Source organism: Zonotrichia leucophrys, chromosome 3 (assembly GCF_028769735.1).
Source record: "Zonotrichia leucophrys gambelii isolate GWCS_2022_RI chromosome 3, RI_Zleu_2.0, whole genome shotgun sequence".
NCBI classification, from domain to species: domain Eukaryota; kingdom Metazoa; phylum Chordata; class Aves; order Passeriformes; family Passerellidae; genus Zonotrichia; species Zonotrichia leucophrys.
Genome location: NC_088172.1, coordinates 78,784,077 through 78,801,679, shown reverse-complemented (window position 1 = coordinate 78,801,679; position 17,603 = coordinate 78,784,077). Strand labels below are relative to the sequence as shown.

General features: G+C 43.1%; 1 long non-coding RNA gene across 1 annotated transcript; it reads right to left on the bottom strand.

Annotated features, from left to right (window-relative positions):
- Positions 1 to 2,949: 2,949 nt before the first annotated feature.
- LOC135445838 (uncharacterized) lies at positions 2,950 to 17,400 on the bottom strand. The gene is made up of 3 exons (XR_010439608.1): positions 17,348 to 17,400; positions 6,298 to 6,386; positions 2,950 to 3,141 (listed from the first exon to the last, which is right to left on the bottom strand). It is a non-coding gene; the product is annotated as an uncharacterized LOC135445838 (long non-coding RNA).
- Between the last annotated feature and the right edge of the window lie 203 nt (positions 17,401 to 17,603).

Below are 17,603 nucleotides of genomic sequence, written 5' to 3'. Positions count from 1 at the left end.
GCTCATGGCTCTTTTCCCATAATGGGTCTGATTTTTTCCAACTTTTCTGTAACAGAACCTGCCCCCCTGAGAAAGGCCTCAATTCCAGCTTCATGGGCATAAAACTAAGATGGAAATCAAGATTTATCCACCCAGATGTATTTGGAAGGCCCGTTCAGCCCTCAGCAAGGAAAAACTTAGTTATCTACAAAATTTTAAGGTGCTAAATGAGACATTTCAGCTTCTGGTATCCTGAGAGCATCTATTGATGAAACAAGCCAGAATGCTGAGAACTGGCTACCCTCACCTCACCTGGTTGGCAGCAGTGGAAAGAAATACCCAGAGGCTTATGGACTGTGTTGGATGGAAGACACCTCCTCGAATACAAACATGGTTGTGGGAATAACTGCACTTTCTCCTTGCATGTTGGAAGCCTTGTCCTGTCCTTTGTGCCTGGTCCCTAGAGCACTCACACCTGCACTGCAAAGTGCCCCAAATTATGGGGATAGCATTTCTTCCCCTGGGTACTATGGACAGGTAATTCCTCCACACTTCACTTTCTGTGGGAAGAGCAGGTACAAGAGCAGTACCTGGCACAAGGGACTGCATTACCTGCTCTCAGAATATACCTATGGCTGTGTCAATGCTGAACATGACCCAGGCATATCCCAACCAGCTTTTAGGTAACTCAGACAGGAGTACCAGGGCAGCTCTAGCAGTGTGGTGCCTTCCATGGAGCACCAGACCCACTGGAGAAGCCAGGCAGGTTTGCAGCCAGCAGATACAGAGCTCTGTTGTTGGGATTACACTGCTCCCCTCCTCAAGACTAGATGTTGTAAAGCTGATTCAGGTGACCTAAAACTGACTCTTTAACTATATTGTGACCACTCACCAACACAAAACAAGACATGAGAGTCCAAAAAGGCAGATAGGTGTGCTCACTCACATAAAACTGAGAGGCCGGAGGAAGGGACAATATCTAATATTGTGCTCTAGACTAGTATTGAGAGTAAAAAGCCAATGGGACTCACAATCTTTTTCTTTTTTTCTTAGTTTCAAAGAGAAACTGTTTCCATTTTATGAGGATTTCTGATGGAACATTGTCCACAAACCTGCAGTATTTTCTGTGCTCCTATGAGAATAACCTAGCTCTAGGTCTTCATCTCACCAGTGTTTCATTTTGGAAGATGAGAATGCTGCCTGGGCAGAGGCAGTAAGAGATCCCATTTTTGAACCATGTTCTTGAAGTACAAGAATTGATGGCCCTCACACAAACTCTGAGCAAGCTCTTACTTTTTCTGTGTTTCACTTTCTAAAATACCTTAATAGGAGGGAAAGCATAAACCCCGTATTTACTCCGAGATAACAGAAATCCCACAGTCATCATCTTTAGTACAGTTCTGTTTTCCTAGGAGTGGAAATAATACTGTAACACTTACAAGAGGCAGCATAAAGTCCAGGAAATTGCAGGATGTATTCCAATATTTTCAGATTCTGCAAAGGCTTCTTTTTCTTTCCTTTGATGAGCTGTAAGAGGAAGCCATCAGGAGTCAGCAGCTCTCCCAACCATGGGGCAGAAGCCTTTCTCTGTGAGAAGCACCACCCAGTTCTTATCATCACAGCTTGACAAGATGCATCCAAGCAACTGTTTAAACTTCCCCTGATGTGAAGATCTAGGAAGACAGTGGTCAAGGAAGTACTTGGTAATTCTCCATTTTGACAAGAAGAAATAAGAGGAAAAATATGCTTTTCTGGATCTGAAGGATCTTCGTTTTGGTGGCTTTCTACATGGAAGGTTTTCATCCTGACATATTATTTCTTTATTAACAAACAAAAAGGACAGAATCATAGGTAACTATTAAAAAATTCCCGGGGGAGGCAAAGCACTGCTTATAATAGAGTTATTGCTGCAGCCTTAATTAGGGCATGGTGCCAAATACCTCTGTGATGAAAAACAAATCGATGTAATGATGCTTTCCCATTACCTTTTTTTTTTGAGTAATTAAATGTCACAAAATATTTTCCATACTTCCTACTGGGGACCAGGGCATATGGGACTGATTTACAGCAGAAGTCAAATGATTTTCTTTAAAACCAGTGCAGGCAAACAGACTTCTGGAACTGAAAGTTAAAATATATTTTCATTTTCACCTCAGCAAAGGTGAAGTACTTATTGACTGTAAAATTTGAAATACAGTGTAGAACCTGACTAGATTAATTTAGTATATCTACTTCCCTTTTTCACCCAAACATACATTGTTTCACCTCAGCTGAAACTGCTCTGGAAATTCAAACCCTGTCATTAAGTCTTGTGCTCTAAGATCCTGCATGTTTAAAGAGATTTATGTCCACACACACTGACAGCTGAAGAATCCACCTCTGTTGAATTCAGTAGGCTTTTCACTGGCTTTCCTTCAGCAGGTCACATCCTGAGCATCTTACTCACTTTTTCCTCTATTTCCACTCAGGCATGCTTTCAGAGGGGTTTATCCAACACAACGGCCGATTAAATACTGAGCAAACAGTTCAGAATTTGGCTGCCTTTATAAATAATGATTCACAGGTTTGATTTAGCTACAGATGAGCCTGAGCCACAAAAAAAAAAAAATTGCATCTGGATCCTAACTGTGTCAACTCCCATGGCAGAGATTTTTTTTTCCCAGCCAAAGCTTGGCCTGAAAGTTCATGCAGAAAGACAAACTGTGAATCAGAAGCCTGCACCAGTGCCCCGGGTGAAGTGCGTACCAAGATAGCCTGCAGCCACATGCCAGCTTGCCATTGACCTTTTATCTGCATAAATAGTCCTGACCTTTGGGCTGCTCAAATTAGTGCAAGCTGCTCGAGCAGGCAATATCACAGCCCTGTGCTGCTCAGGCTGCATCTCTCTGCCTCTTCCCTCTCGTGCCATCTCCTTCACTGGGCAGTGAAGGCAGGTGGGGACATGGGACAGCTTTCTTACCTCTGGGACATCCTCTGCCTCGAAGGAAATCCACCACTGGCCGGCTGGGACTGTACCAAAGCCTCATCACATCAACTCAGTGACACAGAGAAGACCAAGTTAAGGAAGTGACATTCCACCTTTGGATTGATACATTTCTATAGGACGCAATAAACCTGCTTCTTGCTGTGCCTCTCATTATCTTCCATTACATAAAAGAAGTCCTAAGAGTTTTAAAATCAAAACAGATGACTTGTTAACAAAATAGTTATTCTTTTGCTCAGCCTCAAAGTGAGTTGTTTGTCTTAAAAAGAAAAGGTAGATGACTAAATCACTCTAATCTACTTTTTATTCACTGGACTGTGTGCTGTATAAGGTTTAATGCCCATTATTTTCTCAGTAGACCAGAGCTAGCATGCTCTCTCATGTAAATAAACATTTAGTCCTATTTCAAAATGCATCACTCGTGTCCCTGAAACCACAGCAGTTTTAGTTATTTTTGGAAACAGGTATTTGCAGTTTTACAAGCACATTTTTTCCAATTGTTTAGAAGAGGTTCTTCAGTTGTTTAATGACAATATTGACTAGGCCTGAAGGGAAGAAAAAATGAGTGGGGTATTTTTACAGATATAAAGCAGGAAAAAAATACAAACATTTTCAAGGTTCTCCAAGACGCTGACTACACAGACACATTTCAAAGGGAGGTTACTATCCCTGAAATTCTTTCCAAAGCTTTTTTATCTGATTTTCTTTACCCAGACTTTTTTTCTCTTTGTCTGTTTCAGTCACGGGCTACCAGATCCGAAGTGTATTTTTCCACATCATATACATTGTCTGCATGATGCTTTAAAAATTCAGTTGACACTTACTATACATCCTGGAGACATATTTAATTGTACCAAGGAAAACTGTCAGGCAGGCAGGGAGACAGCTAATAAGTAGTCACTGATCCCCATGTTTTTAAAACTAGATTTGAAGGAGCCATCCTGCAAGTGAGAGTGGGAGCTGCATGCTGAGGCACGTGCCTGCTGCCTTTGGCAGATATGTTGGAAGGGAACTCATTGTTCTGCTGCATCACGTCCTTCAGCTCTGCAGTGAAGTCTAACCCACAGCTGTCTGGGGAGCTGAATTTCACCCCACATTTCAGGAACATCTGCACCATCACTCATATGGTCAGCCACCCAAAAATCAAGTGTCTCCCTCCCAAAAGGACGGTATGGAAAGGTGCCACAAGTTCTGAGAAGGAGTTGTGAGGGTGCAAAACCTGCAGGTGCATCTTTGTGCTGTGCAATTGGAGGGGGTGCAAGAGAGGGTAAGGGCTTCTTGCTCCTATTTCCTTGAGCAGCTCCACAGAAACAAGACCTTGTGACTCATTTGCAGCAAATTACAAATTACAGCATCTCCCTCTTTGGTCACACCTGAGAAAGGGCATTTATGTTTCACCAGAGAAGCCAACGAAGGGAGGGCTGGGGGTCTGGTCTGCATCCCTCTCCTCTAGAGCCACGGAGCCCCTTATGCACAAGCTGTGCTGCAGCTGCAGAGAGGAAAAAATGTGGGCTACCCTTGCTGAAACATTGGCAGCACATCACTGTTTACAACTGGAATTTTTGCTGCGGGCTTTTACCAATGACAACTTAGGACAGGAATAGGAAACTTCACATGATGATGAGGTCAACTTTTTTTCACTTGTCCAGTGCCCCTAGACGAACACAAAGCTGCTGAAGTTAAGATTTATGATTGCTTGCAAAAAATTGAGCTTGAGCCACGATTTTTAGCTTTTGTGTTATCTTTTATAGCAGCATACTCAATTGAAACTTTTAGAAGCAATTTGAGTTGCTTTCATTTGATCCTCATTTCTGCTCCCCCACTCGATTATCTGTGCCTGTCCAGGAGCAATTTTAAGTTGACCCATTCTCAAGTAAAAGAGAGGGCATTCTGTGTGTTTGCAAAGCATGTTTAACTTGTGTCTTTCATCTGTGATTAATATTAGATCTGTTGAACTACATAAATAAGTAATTCACCTACAGACCTGACAGATCAACAGTAATTTCTTTCTCTCAGAGTTTACAGCTTGCAGGTTTCTTTTTTAATGGTTTCATTTCCCTTTGTGTACGTGGAGATAAAGCCAGTGAGCTAGACAATCACGGGCAGAAGAGGGAAGGCTGCTTGGCTGTTGTTCTCTGCCCCCATCTCACTGCACTCAACATACATAAACATGCATAAAAAACATAGAGTGAGAATAAAATAATCACTTTGCATGTCACTTCTGCTGTCGTGGTTTGTGCATGAGAAGTAGACTCCAGCTTGGCCTTCTGGTTTGGATAACGGCCCTGTAAAATAATTTCTACCAAGAGACTAGAGGTCTGGTTTTGTCCTCATGCAAATGAAATTAGTGGAATTATATAAGCAAAAAATCAGGGGCAAATGAGAGGAAACTCTTATTTGCTCTTTTGTGTTTTTGTGGAGCTGGGCTTCCTACACAGAAAGCAATGCTCTCAGAAAAGATGGAAAGTGTGTCGACAGGCACCTGGCCTTGGAAGGACCACAGCACTTCAGCCTTGCAAGCTGTGTGAGGCACACACACTGTCAGAGGGTGGCTTGGAGCAAAATAAACTCCCAAGACCAGGAAGCCCCTTGGAGCTGAGTAAGAGAATACACTGAGTGCAGGGGTCTAGATGAAATGCCATCCCCTCTCCACCTTGTCCAGGGGCCTATATCAAAGCTGCAGGAAAGGATGTCCTTCTAGCCAGGAATCCTTTCCTAAAAATAATTGTGTAGGGCCTCTCTTTGGAAGCAACGATGGGAGGCTTTTCCTCAGAATCCACCCCAGCACCACTTCAGGCTGTGTGCTGTGCTGGTACTGGGCTAAAGCTCTTTATCCGTGGGAATTCTCCTCCCTCCACCATTAGCTGCATATGTAAAACCCTGCATAAGCCATTGTAGTCTCTGGGATCTGGGGGTGGAGAGTGGAATGGAAGAAATCTTGTAGCAGAATATATTTAGCTTCCATCTCTTCCAGGATGCTCCTTCACACCTCCCAGTTAAGTGCATCCAGCCCTGTATTGAGCCATGAAATGCAGAAGAACCAGCAGAGCTTTCTGCCTCATTGAAGGGGCTCAGATTTATACTTTAATAAAGGAGCCTCAGTATATAAAACATAAAAGGGACTCCCCCAGTTATTAGAAAAAAGACATTTTAAACCCAGTTCATGGGAGAGAACCTAGGTTGGTTCCTAATGGTATTCAGCCATACTGGAAAAAAATTTCATGTCTGTTCAGAACTTAAAAGTGAAATGAAGACTATTGGCTAAAAGGGCAGAAATCACATTAACCAAGCTGCCTTTTGCCTGCAACATTTGCTCTTTGGTGTTTGTCACTTACCAATACTGCAGAACTTATTACTTGTCCACAAGGAGTGCTGCTGAAGGCAGGGAGTAACCAGTTCATGGTTATCTGCTGTGACCAAAACCCTGAGAGTTTGAAATGGACGTTATTCATCGCAGCCACTGTGACTGAGGCCATTTCATATGGAAACAATTAAGAGGCAAAAAGCATATCATAACAAAGGAATGAGAAGAAAGATCAGGAAACACAAGCAGATTGGATCATTCTCTAAAAATGGATACAGTATTTACTGTTGGCAAATATAATAAATCTAAGACTTGAATTATCACAGGACAGCAGACAGGACTCTGAATTGCAGATTTTTTTATGCAATCTAAGAGGAAACATATGAGATTAATGGTGAATGTAGAATTTAGGTCTAGAATAGAATAAAATGTAACTTATTTCATATGTGTGCAGAATGGAATCTGAAAATAAGTCACAATGGGAAATTATGTAGAAATGAAAAGCAAAGAGGAAATAAAAAAATATGGTCCATGAGCATTTCCTTAAAGGAAAGGAGAAAATCTAAATGGACATTGAAGAACATCCACAGCAATTTGCACATGTTCTTGAGACCAATATAAATGCAGCCAGAAAGAGAAAATGGCTAAAGAAAAGAATCTCTTTCTAAGAGGTGTTTACTCTTACAGGCAGTAAAAACCCAGGGGGAGGGTTTTTCTTCCACTGCTAGTGGAGAACAAGTGAGGCAGTTACTGGAAAGCATATACTGTAATAAAGAATTCTGAAACAGCATTTAATATTTCAGTCTGGCTGAGTAATTAAATGAACAAATTTTCAGGACTAAGTGATATGACATAGACTGTCAGTCATGCACAGCTGGGAGCCAGCACTTCCATGTCTCTCAGTTCCTAAGATAGTCATCTGAAATTGCAGGAAACTTTGGAAATCACTATCAGAAGCTACCAAGACTTGGTCTCCTTGTGCTGTACTGCCATGCCCTGGTGCTGTATGTACACTCGCACACCAGTTTTCAAAATATCACAGCCTTGGGTGAATTAACATAAACTTACATTGTCAGGTGATAGGAAACTGCCATCCAATTCCTCTGTCTTGACCATTGCCTAGGAGACTAATTTCTATTGCTGCTGAAATCAATTTGAGTTTTATGACTGGCCTCACTGGAGCCAGGATTTGGCTTAGTGTCTGGATGTAAGCAGCTAATCGTTTTTCTGACAACAGCTTGGAGCTGGTGTAAGTCAAAGCAGAAATATTTAATGCCTCGAGATTGGCAGATCTTCCCACTCATGCTCTTGGCTTACCTGCCAAAAGGGGTATCAGATATTGATGCCTTCATTCCTGTCCAAACACCCTGCTTTCCCCTTTAAATAACAGGAACGCATAAGTGGGAGTCATCTCACTTCTTCAAAAAGCTGAGAACTGTGCAAACATCCACTAAAACTGGCCAAGATACACTGAGCAAAGGGTTGGTCAAGGGACCACCTGAACCTCTGAATGGGACACCACAGACCCGGCCTAGTGCCTCCACTGTCATCCTCCATCATCCTGGCCTTCCTCTGCTCCCCTCACACCCCCACACTCCTCACAACAGTGACATTCTACATCTCACTATTCTGAAGCTACCAGAGCTTCAGGAGGCTGGGCTGGGTGGTGTCGGCCCTCAGTGCTCTCCCTCCAGCTCCTTCTCCTTTGCTGGAGCATCCCTTGGAGGCAGTGAGCACATCTCTTGCATTTCTTGCTGCTCCTCCCCAAGCCACCAACTTTGATCACTCAGGCAACCATTAAGGCTGCCAGCTGCAAATCCATGTGATTTCCAGTCCTTTCCCAACTTTGGAAAATGCTTTTGCCTGAGCAGTAGTGCAGTGGAGCATGGCAGGAGGCAGGCAGTTGGGGGAAAGGATAGTCCCATGCAGGATCTGAGTTTCATCCATCTACTGGCTGGACACAGAAAGCAGAGGTTGCAGAACAAGTAATCCTGGGTGCCTTTAACATTTTAGAAAGAGCTACATATATGACACAGTTTCCCCAGAACTTTCCTTTAAATAGTAAAATTTCTGCCCATTTGTATTCACAGGTCTTACAATCCTATTTTTAAATGGAATGTAGGTGTTCCCAAACGGCGGGTGTGAGACTGACAGCCTGAGACCAGAGCTCTCCATTTGCAGAACAACTGCTGCATTGACTACTATGCTGCAACTCCTGCCATGGAAATACCAAGGACTGAGAGGGTCTTCCCATCCATTGGCTTATTTTGCCTTTGTCCTTGCAGCTGAAGCTGCCTCAAAGGGAACCAGCAACTCAGATGGGCTGTGGATGTGTGTGTGTGTGTTCACATGCATGTGCAAACACTTGCTAGAACAGACACAAGATTATCAATCCTTCAGACAGTAATCACTTCTAAGCCTCAGCAATTAATTTTGTACTCCATTGCCATGGAAGTAGCTTTTCACATGATGCTTTGAATTCTCTCAGACATCCTTAAAAAACATGTTTAGGTCTCCTTCTTTATTTGCTAACTTTTTGTCCTTAAATATAAACAGCTCAGGCTCAGGTACTTGCACCCAACTTTGAAAATACCAAAGGCTCTTACCAGTTTTCAGAGAACACCCTGTTGTGCATAGCAGGGCTAGTTTATGCCTCTAGCCATCATTTAACAGGTGATTCTGCAATTGACAACAATCATGTTGGGCTTCTGATATTTTCTCCCACTCCAGTTCAGTCAGAAACACCTTCTGAAAAAAAGTCCATGGCAGAATCCCTCTGACCATTTAAAAAGCTGCCTTGTATTCTTTACCTGTGCCCTGAGCCATCTATTCTGCACATTACAAGGTCAGGAGTAGAACCAATACCAATACCTTCCCTTTCTTGAGGCATGCCAGGTATATTACTGAATTAAGGGAGTTCCTGTATTTTCCTCCAAGACTATAGGCTTACAATTTCCAGCAATTTCTCTGAACCCTCCAGTCCTCATATGCTAATGTGCTTTGGCTTTTGGTTCAAGTCATTAGGAAGGAATCTTCTTGAGCCTAAATTTTATTTCTTTGCTTCCTTTCAATAATTGAAGGTCAAGTTATAATTTTCTCTTACTGTCTCTAGGCTTGTCTAGAGAAGAACAAAATTCTTTTCATTTTTGTCATTTCCTGCCCCCTCCCCCAGCTCACTGGAATGGTTTTGTTAATGTCCTGTGCTTGTATGCTCAGCCCTCTGATAACTGTTTAAAGAGCTGCTTTTTCCTTGCAAAACTAGAAGTGGATCAAAGCATCATGCCAATTCTGGATGCTAGAGAAAGCATAGGCAGAAACTGCCTCTCTGCCACACAAGTGGTGTCATGGTCAGGCAAGGAAAATGGGAAGAGACCTGTGCCTTGGCCCTGTCTTCCCATGCTCCAGCTGGGAAATCTGATTTCTGAGCTTTGTTTGCTTTCACAGTATTAGAAATATCTGTTATACAGACAGAAATTCTGTTATAAAATGAATATAAATGTCATTATGCAAAAAGACCAGGACCAAGGCTCTTAAGTAGCTGGGAGCCCAGAGACTAAATTTGGGATGATCCAAGTCCTGCCCCTGCAGAGAAATGTGATGCAAAACAGCAACACAGCCTCTTGCTGCGAGGTCATCTGAGGCTTCTTGTGCGCTCTCCCCATTTTATGGTGGGAGCTTTTGTGACGAGGCTCAGCCCTGCCTTCCCTCTGTTCATTTTTTTAAAGTCCTTTTGCAGTAGTCAGTTCTCTGAAGTGCCGTTCTCTTTCCTTTGAATTGGCTGAGAATCTGGGTTAAAGTGACTGACTGATGTGACAACAAAGGAGCGAATGTCATTGGGTCCAAAGGGTTTGATATGCTGTTGGTTAGAAAATGTACTCGGACAGCCCAAGTTCTGTGCCAGATTAATATTTGATGTCATGGGACTTGACTGGCTGTAACTGAAAGAGCTGGGACCATTGTTGGGAAAATGGCCATCTCCCTTTCAGGGGAGAGTTAGGACTCATAGGAGCTGACAGCCTGACAGTCTGATCTTCCATTCACCCATAAGCACCAGTCAGAGTGAGCAGTGACAATGCAAGTTTCTTCATATTTAATTCACTGATAGGTCAAATTCTCTTTGTAACCCCTAAGTATTGTGCATACTTTCTATTATCAGCCAGAACTTTCCTTCTTCCAACAGTACAGAGAGTTTCAGTCCACAGTTCCCACTGACAGTGGCTACTCCATCTCTCTCCCTGTTCCCTCCCAGCCATGCCCACCTCTCCAGTGCCTGTGGCAGCAGCAGCAGCCTGCTTTCTGAGGCACCACCACCAACTCCTGTACCCTCCTGCCTGGGGCTCCTCTGCTCATTCCGTGCTGGCAGGCACTGTTTGGTCACAGCCACAGTGACAGGGATCCCCACAGCAGCTGGAGGGAAGCTGGGAGGGTTCATGCCCCAGTGGTGTAAGGGCCCCAAAGCAGGCTCTGTGGAGAGGATCCCAGGGCACTATCCACTCTCAGCATCTGCCTTTCATCACCAGGACAACTCTGGCTTGATGCCTTGCAGCACTGTGCTGGGCAGCACATGCTGGAGTGCTGGGAGGGTCACACAGGAGGAGAGAAATTTCTGCAAGTAACAGCCATGCATTTGCTACCATTATTTGTTAAGAGTCATAAAAACAGCATCTAAGATGCAGGTGTGTAACTCTGCCCCATCTCTGTATGTGTGAGGCCCCCCTACATAGTTCATGCAGCTGCATAGTAGTCCAGTATACTCAGAAATATACTCTATAGTAGTCCAATATACTCAGAAAAACACTACATAGTAGTTCAATATACTCAGAAATCCACTATATCTTAGTCCAATATACTCAAAAAAACTCTCTCACATAAGGAGAAAACTATTTCAGAGTATTGGACTATATAGTAGTCCAATATACTCAGAAATCCTAAACTCTCTCACATAAGGAGAAAACTATTTTGGGCTGCATCATTTCCCAAAATGGCCCTGTTTTGTCTGTCTGCTGTCTGATCCTTAACTTATCCAAAATCTCTCTCAGCTAATGAGGACCACGTGCCAGTCACACTTCATTTTAAAAGGGTGGAGGGGGAAAGGAGGTTGGTGTTGTGGCATAAAGATATTAAAAAAAATAAATCAAATAAAACCTGGCATTGTAAATAGAAATCAATGGACTGCAAAATTGTATTTGTTCTAGCTGGAGAGAATACTTGCCGAGTTCCAAGATGTTTGTCCCTTTCTGAGGAGAGATGGGGTCTTCTCCACTTGTACTGTAAATGCAAGGCTGTTGTCAAGTGAGACTTGAATGTTTCTTCTTCAAAACAGTTTATGCATACAAGAAAAAATTAATCTCACAACATTCCATGAGACACAAATTTTAGCCCTTATTTAAAGAGGGAATGAAGGGAGAGTGGGTATTTTTGTCTGAAGCCATGAATCTCTGTTAGAAGTGAAATGCTTGGCTTCTGGTGTTATACTGAGAAATTCTCACTATGTCCCTCTTAAAATTCTTTCAGTATCTACAAACTGCAGGCAACATAGTATCTGAACAGTAATAATTCATGATAAAGCACTGTAGTGGCTAGCAGGTACACCACGGCCCTGCAACTCCATGTGACCTTGTCTAGCTGTAACTTTCAGCTCAGGAAACCTGAAGGTGTCACAGGGACAGATTTGTTTCTCATCTGCACTACACTCAACTGCTGCTTTTCTGAAAATCTGAGTCTTGAACTTTTATAAATCCTAAGAAAGCTATATATGACCTAAAACTCTGCTCAACTAAAATATTTATATATTACCTCACAGAAGACACAAAAGTGTTCCTATTATGAACAGCTCATTATCACCAACTTATCTATGACATCTGCTTTTTGTCTTTTCCTCTATTCTGTTAATAATGACGATTATTTATATTAGACACAGAAACAAATAACATTTCTTACGCTTCCTCCTTGACTCTAAGTGCGTGTAATTACCATATAAAATCTACATTGTTCTAAGGAATTTTATCAGACTGACTTGCATTGCTCAAAATCCCTCCAAAACTCTTTTCCCAGGACTTTATAAGTACAGTCCTGAGAACGGAAGATTTCATTTCATTTCCAAAGATTGTGGTGTTTGAAATTCATCACTCTGAGGATGGGAAGCCAAACAAATGAACCCTGCAAGGCTGAAGGAAGTTGTTTTCAGACTTGAGAGGGTACAACAGGGTAGGAATTTTGGCAACCAAACTAAGACTTGACAACAAGGTAAAATGAAAGCTAAAAAGAGAAGACAGTTGTTAATGATCACATCTTTTTCTTTGAAGTCTGAGTAGGTGATGCTGGAGATTAGAACAAGGCAGTAAAAGATTATTAGGACAAAGAACCTGGAATCTGTAACTTTTAGCACCCTGGCTGGTGCTCTGCAGGAGGAGTCTGTTCATGCCACCAACTAGGACTCTCCTACCAAAGAGCTGGGCCTTCCAAAGCTGTTCTCAAAAAATTTTAACTGTATGGAGTATGCTATGCAAAGTACTTATCAAAAAATAGATACCAGCTCTGTCCTTGATATTAAATAGGATCATTTGGCTTACTGCAATCAAATATTAAAAAAAAAAAAGCATTCATTATGAATGTGAATTTACATCCCTTCAATTGTAGAAATGATCAGAAGAGTATCTCATTTAAAATTAGCATTCTTTAAGTAAGACTTAAAAATTGAATTGATTGGAGAATAATAGCCTATCCAACTCTTTGCTGCCTTCAGCTCTCTTTAAAATAAGAACTTTTTCTTAAGAAATATATAAACCATTATTATTTTCAGCCCATATCAGTTATGCAGCCCCGATCATTTTGGGGTGAGAGTTATTTTGGGATGGTTCCATTGGGATAAGAATGCTGATGGAGTTGGTAATTCCTTATATCAATGCTCTTGATTAACACCGAATGCACAAAGCTCTTTGTCCTTGAACTTTTAAAACCAAGGCCAAAGCAGAAAGAAGGGGTTTTGTTTGCAATTCTGTGCACCTTTCTTGAAAGCACTGTGCCCAAAATCCCTCCCTCAGATTTTGTTTGGGGTCACACTGCTGAGGCCTCCCCCAGCTACACCTGAGCCTGCTGGGCTCTCTTCTATTCCTGCCTCCCTTGTACCCTCCAAGGGAATTGCTGCCTTCAAGCTGATCTCTGCCTGGATAGGCAGCTCAGTCCCTAGCAAAACCACCCTGCTGCTGGGCTCACATTCCTGAAGAGCCTGACAGGGAGCCTGCCCAGCTCCAGTTTTTTCCGTGATCTGTTAGGACAAAGAACAGTTAGCACCCTAAACTCAATCATCACTGTTGTAAACGTTGTCCCACCACTACTGCCACTTCCCAGGACTGTGGCCAGAGAGCTCCAGTATCACCCAGCCCAGAACCAGGGCTTCTCCACATTTTGTATCGGCACTTCCAGACACAGCTTCTCAGAACAAGAAGTATTAGGCCATGAGAACTATTTAGGGCTTGGCTTTGCTGCTCCTTCTATGGTTATGACTTTGAACTAATGTTATTTGTGATGGCTTTTTGTCTGTCTGCTGCTTCTTGCTATTCTCAGCCAGATATTGCCCTGGAAATGCTGTTTAATAGGAACCTACCCAAGGCTCCTGGGTGCCCTTGTGCCCAGATGCCAATGTTTGTGAACTCCAGCACTCCTCCACACTGCCACCCTTGCACTGTGCTGCCCAGGCTGGGGACAAAGCTTTCAGCTGCCCTAAGGACAAAAAAGGAATTCCTTTTCTTCTTCAGAGGCTACACAGAGGGAGATATGAGTTATTATGGTAAAGGAGAAGGCTCTTTGCAGTGAATGGACAAGCTCTGTCAGTCAGCATAAAATGTTCATAGAGTGGATGCTGAAGCCAAGGCAGGTTATTTCTAGGGGATCATAGTCATTTATTTAGTGGGGTGTTTACCCAGTTTCCTGTCTGTTGGCAAACTAACTTCCTTGTATTTCAGAGGGACTGTGGTGAGTGGCAGCTCACAGGCCAGTCACTCGACTGATGCCAGCTGACATCTGTACATTCAACCAAACCAAGCAATCTTTGGCCCTAGCAGAAGCAAAAGTCAGCCATATGTACACAACATATATGCACACAGAAAGCAGCGACAAAACCCCCCACAACCAAACCCAGGCCAAACCACTCCAAAGATTATAAGTAACTAAGCAGAACAAAGGTCTATCCCTAAATGCTAAAGATCAACATAAGGGCTTTTTTATGGCTGATAACATAACATGCCCCACTGTTAAGGACTTTTTTATAGCTGAACAAAACCTGACAATCAGTTTTTATGTAGCATATCTCATAAAAAAAATGGGAAAGTGTTCAGCTAAGAAGGTCAATATTGTTATCTCTGTTCCTCGGAAAGCTGAGCAGCAGAGTGGAGGTAAAGGTACCTGAGGAGCCTTACTTAGAAGCCTGTAGGAGTCCAAAAGTTTTCTCCATCCAAAAGTCAGAAGTATGAAAGGGCCAGCTGTGCTTTACTTATGTGGTTACACACACACTACCCCGTTTGCAGTAGGAATGTTTCCCAAACACTGCCAACACTAATACAGCTTCACTCCCAAGACAGTGCTGGGAGTGCCTGTGGCAGCCAGGGCTGTCCCTAGGCCAGGGGACAGGCAGGCAGGAGCTCCTGCACCGTCAGCTGCAGTGTGAAATTACAGCACTGCAGCTGCCTCGCCACGGCCAGGCTGCTTGCCCTGCGCTCGAGTCCTGTCACCCGCTCTGGCACGGGGACATGGAGCAGGGGGAAGGACAGGCTAGCAAGGTAGCCAGGAGGGATTTGCTGAATCCATCCCTGCTCTGCCATCCCAGCTGCTGCATCCTTCCTGCACTGCTGGAACTGCGTGTGCCTGGAGCTGGGGCCCAGGGCAGATGCAGAACAGCTTTGCAGCTGCATGGGGTCACTCCCTGCCCTGCAGGGCAGCCCTGGGGACAGCCTCCGGACCCCATGGTCATGCTCCTGACTGCTGGAGGCAAGTAAATGACATGGCCACATTTACTGCTGGATTTAACGTGAAACATGCCACTGGGCTGGCCCCCTGGTTTCCTACACATTGCCAGGGAGTGGAAGGAAAACCTCTCACCACAGAGTTCAGAGTTCTTCACCAGGGAGAGAGGACTGGATCACTCTCTCTTTCCTTCTACGTGGGCAGGAAAAACCACCCCTCTCAGGATAACTTATTAACCCAAATTACCTTCCATTCTTATCTCACTATGCTTGTAAGTCACACTGACAAGCTTTTGGCAAGCCTTTCAGAGCCCTGCAAAGGTCCTCCACATGAATTTTCAGACTCAGTGGAGACTTGCCAGTGCCCATTCCTTTACTTGACCAAGCAGCCTCAGCAAGGGAAGCTGTGGTGCAAGGCTCACTCCTTCTGTAAGGCTGCTCCATTTGTCTCTGGTTTACCCTGAATGAAACATGATCTTCAGTTTCCACATTTAAATCCCAGCAACATCCTCTGCAGCCTGTTGGTCAGTCTGCCTTTCAGCTCAGCGTGGGAAAAAGCTAGGAGCAGTCAGTCTGCCAGAAAGGATGCATAGAGCAGACTGTGCATCTATATGTTGTCATGGAGATGCCATGGGATTCATCTCAGGGTTTTGCTGGTTGGGTTTCTTCTGCATCACACATTGGTACAGAAATTAGGTTTTGACAAAAATACAGTATCCAAAGTTTTCCAAAGCATAAGTGGAACATAGATCTGTGTCAGAGCAGATCAGGTCACCTTACTCATGATGACTTGCACAGGCCTTAATTTTTTATTTTCCACTAAAATTGCTCCTGTTTCATATCCACATAACATCATGGAGTTCAGAGAATTAAACTAGTCAAAAATAATCGAGGGGAAAAAGAAACAGGCCATATGTTTTAAAAGCAACCATTTCAAAATGCAAGATGACAGAATAAAATAGTCTTCTGCAATACAGTGGGACTCAAAATACCAGTCAGGGATTTGTCCTTAATAGTTAACCTGAGACATCTGAAACCTCCATTCTTTTCCAGCTTTACATGATGTTTTTAAAGATAAGCAATTTTACTGCTTGTGTCTATCCTATATTTTTTGCCTATTAAAAGTCTCAAACATTTAATAAACATTATTTTCAGTCAAACAGGGCTGTTAATTTTTAATCTTTTAAAAAGAGAAAGAATTAATCCATTTCCAAATTGCTCCTTGTCCATAAAAGACAAATCATGTGGCCCACAGAAATTCTGCTCGAAGCAGTGCAGGAAATGCCTGCAATCAAACAGGCTAAGGACCTAACAGCTAATTGGGTAATCAGAAACAAACCTGCAGAGCCACCACCAGCTCACAGCCTCCAGACCATCTTCCATCTGAGCTTTTTTTAAAAAGTACCACCTCAGTCTTTCTAGATAATGTCCTTATGGTATAGCCTTTTCTATCTAACCACCCAGTTAAACCTCTCACCTATCCAAGCTCTCATCTAACTGAGCTAGATTGCTTTTTATTGTACCTGGAAATGGCAGTCTGCTGCTGGCCTCCTTCTGAAGTTATTCAGATTTGAGATTACTGTAGAGAACCTGCTGCATTTCCATACCTTAGCCAGTGCAGCTCCACTGACTGAGAAAAGCTCCCCTGTGTCTGTTGACATGAATAATCCCCAACATTTTTAATATAGGCTGCCTTTGCCAGTTGGCTGACACTTGTGCTATGCCATGGATAAAAGCTATTTGATGACAGTTGAGAAATGGATGTGAGACACTTGCTGCTGTATTTCCTCTGCTCTGTGGGAGCTGTCCCTATTATTTGTCATGTGCAGGAATGTAAAGATGTTGAAGGTGACTTGGATGCAGCCACTGATGATGTGCTCGAGTAAAATGATGTAGAAGTGAGACCCTAAACCTCTTTAATAGGCTGCTTCTTATGTCTTTGCCACCTATAGGAAGTTTCAGTCACTCTAAGCTTAAATAACACCAATTTTTATGCAGTTACCTAGTTGGAGCATTCAAAATGTGCCTTCACATCAACAGAAAAGATTCCTCATTAGCCAGCTGGAGAAAGTTTTCTGTGTGTCATATAAGCAATGGGATTAATGAGGCATGGTTACTTACCAGCAACTGCTGTTCTTCAAAAGACCCTCCTATGTTTGTATCTGTGGGGTGTGCACTGCAGGAGAAGCACAAATTCCTGGTGTGAAGAACATGCACTCCAGGAAAACCACGTGGGACAGCAGCTCAGGTGACTCTGCAGGAGGGCATGTGGTGTGTTAGTGCTAGCAAGGAAGAAAAAAGGGATTTAAGGTAGCGTTGACAGAAGAAGAAGAAGAAAAGTGTTTGGCTAACAGAAAATGGGAGATGGATTAAGGTG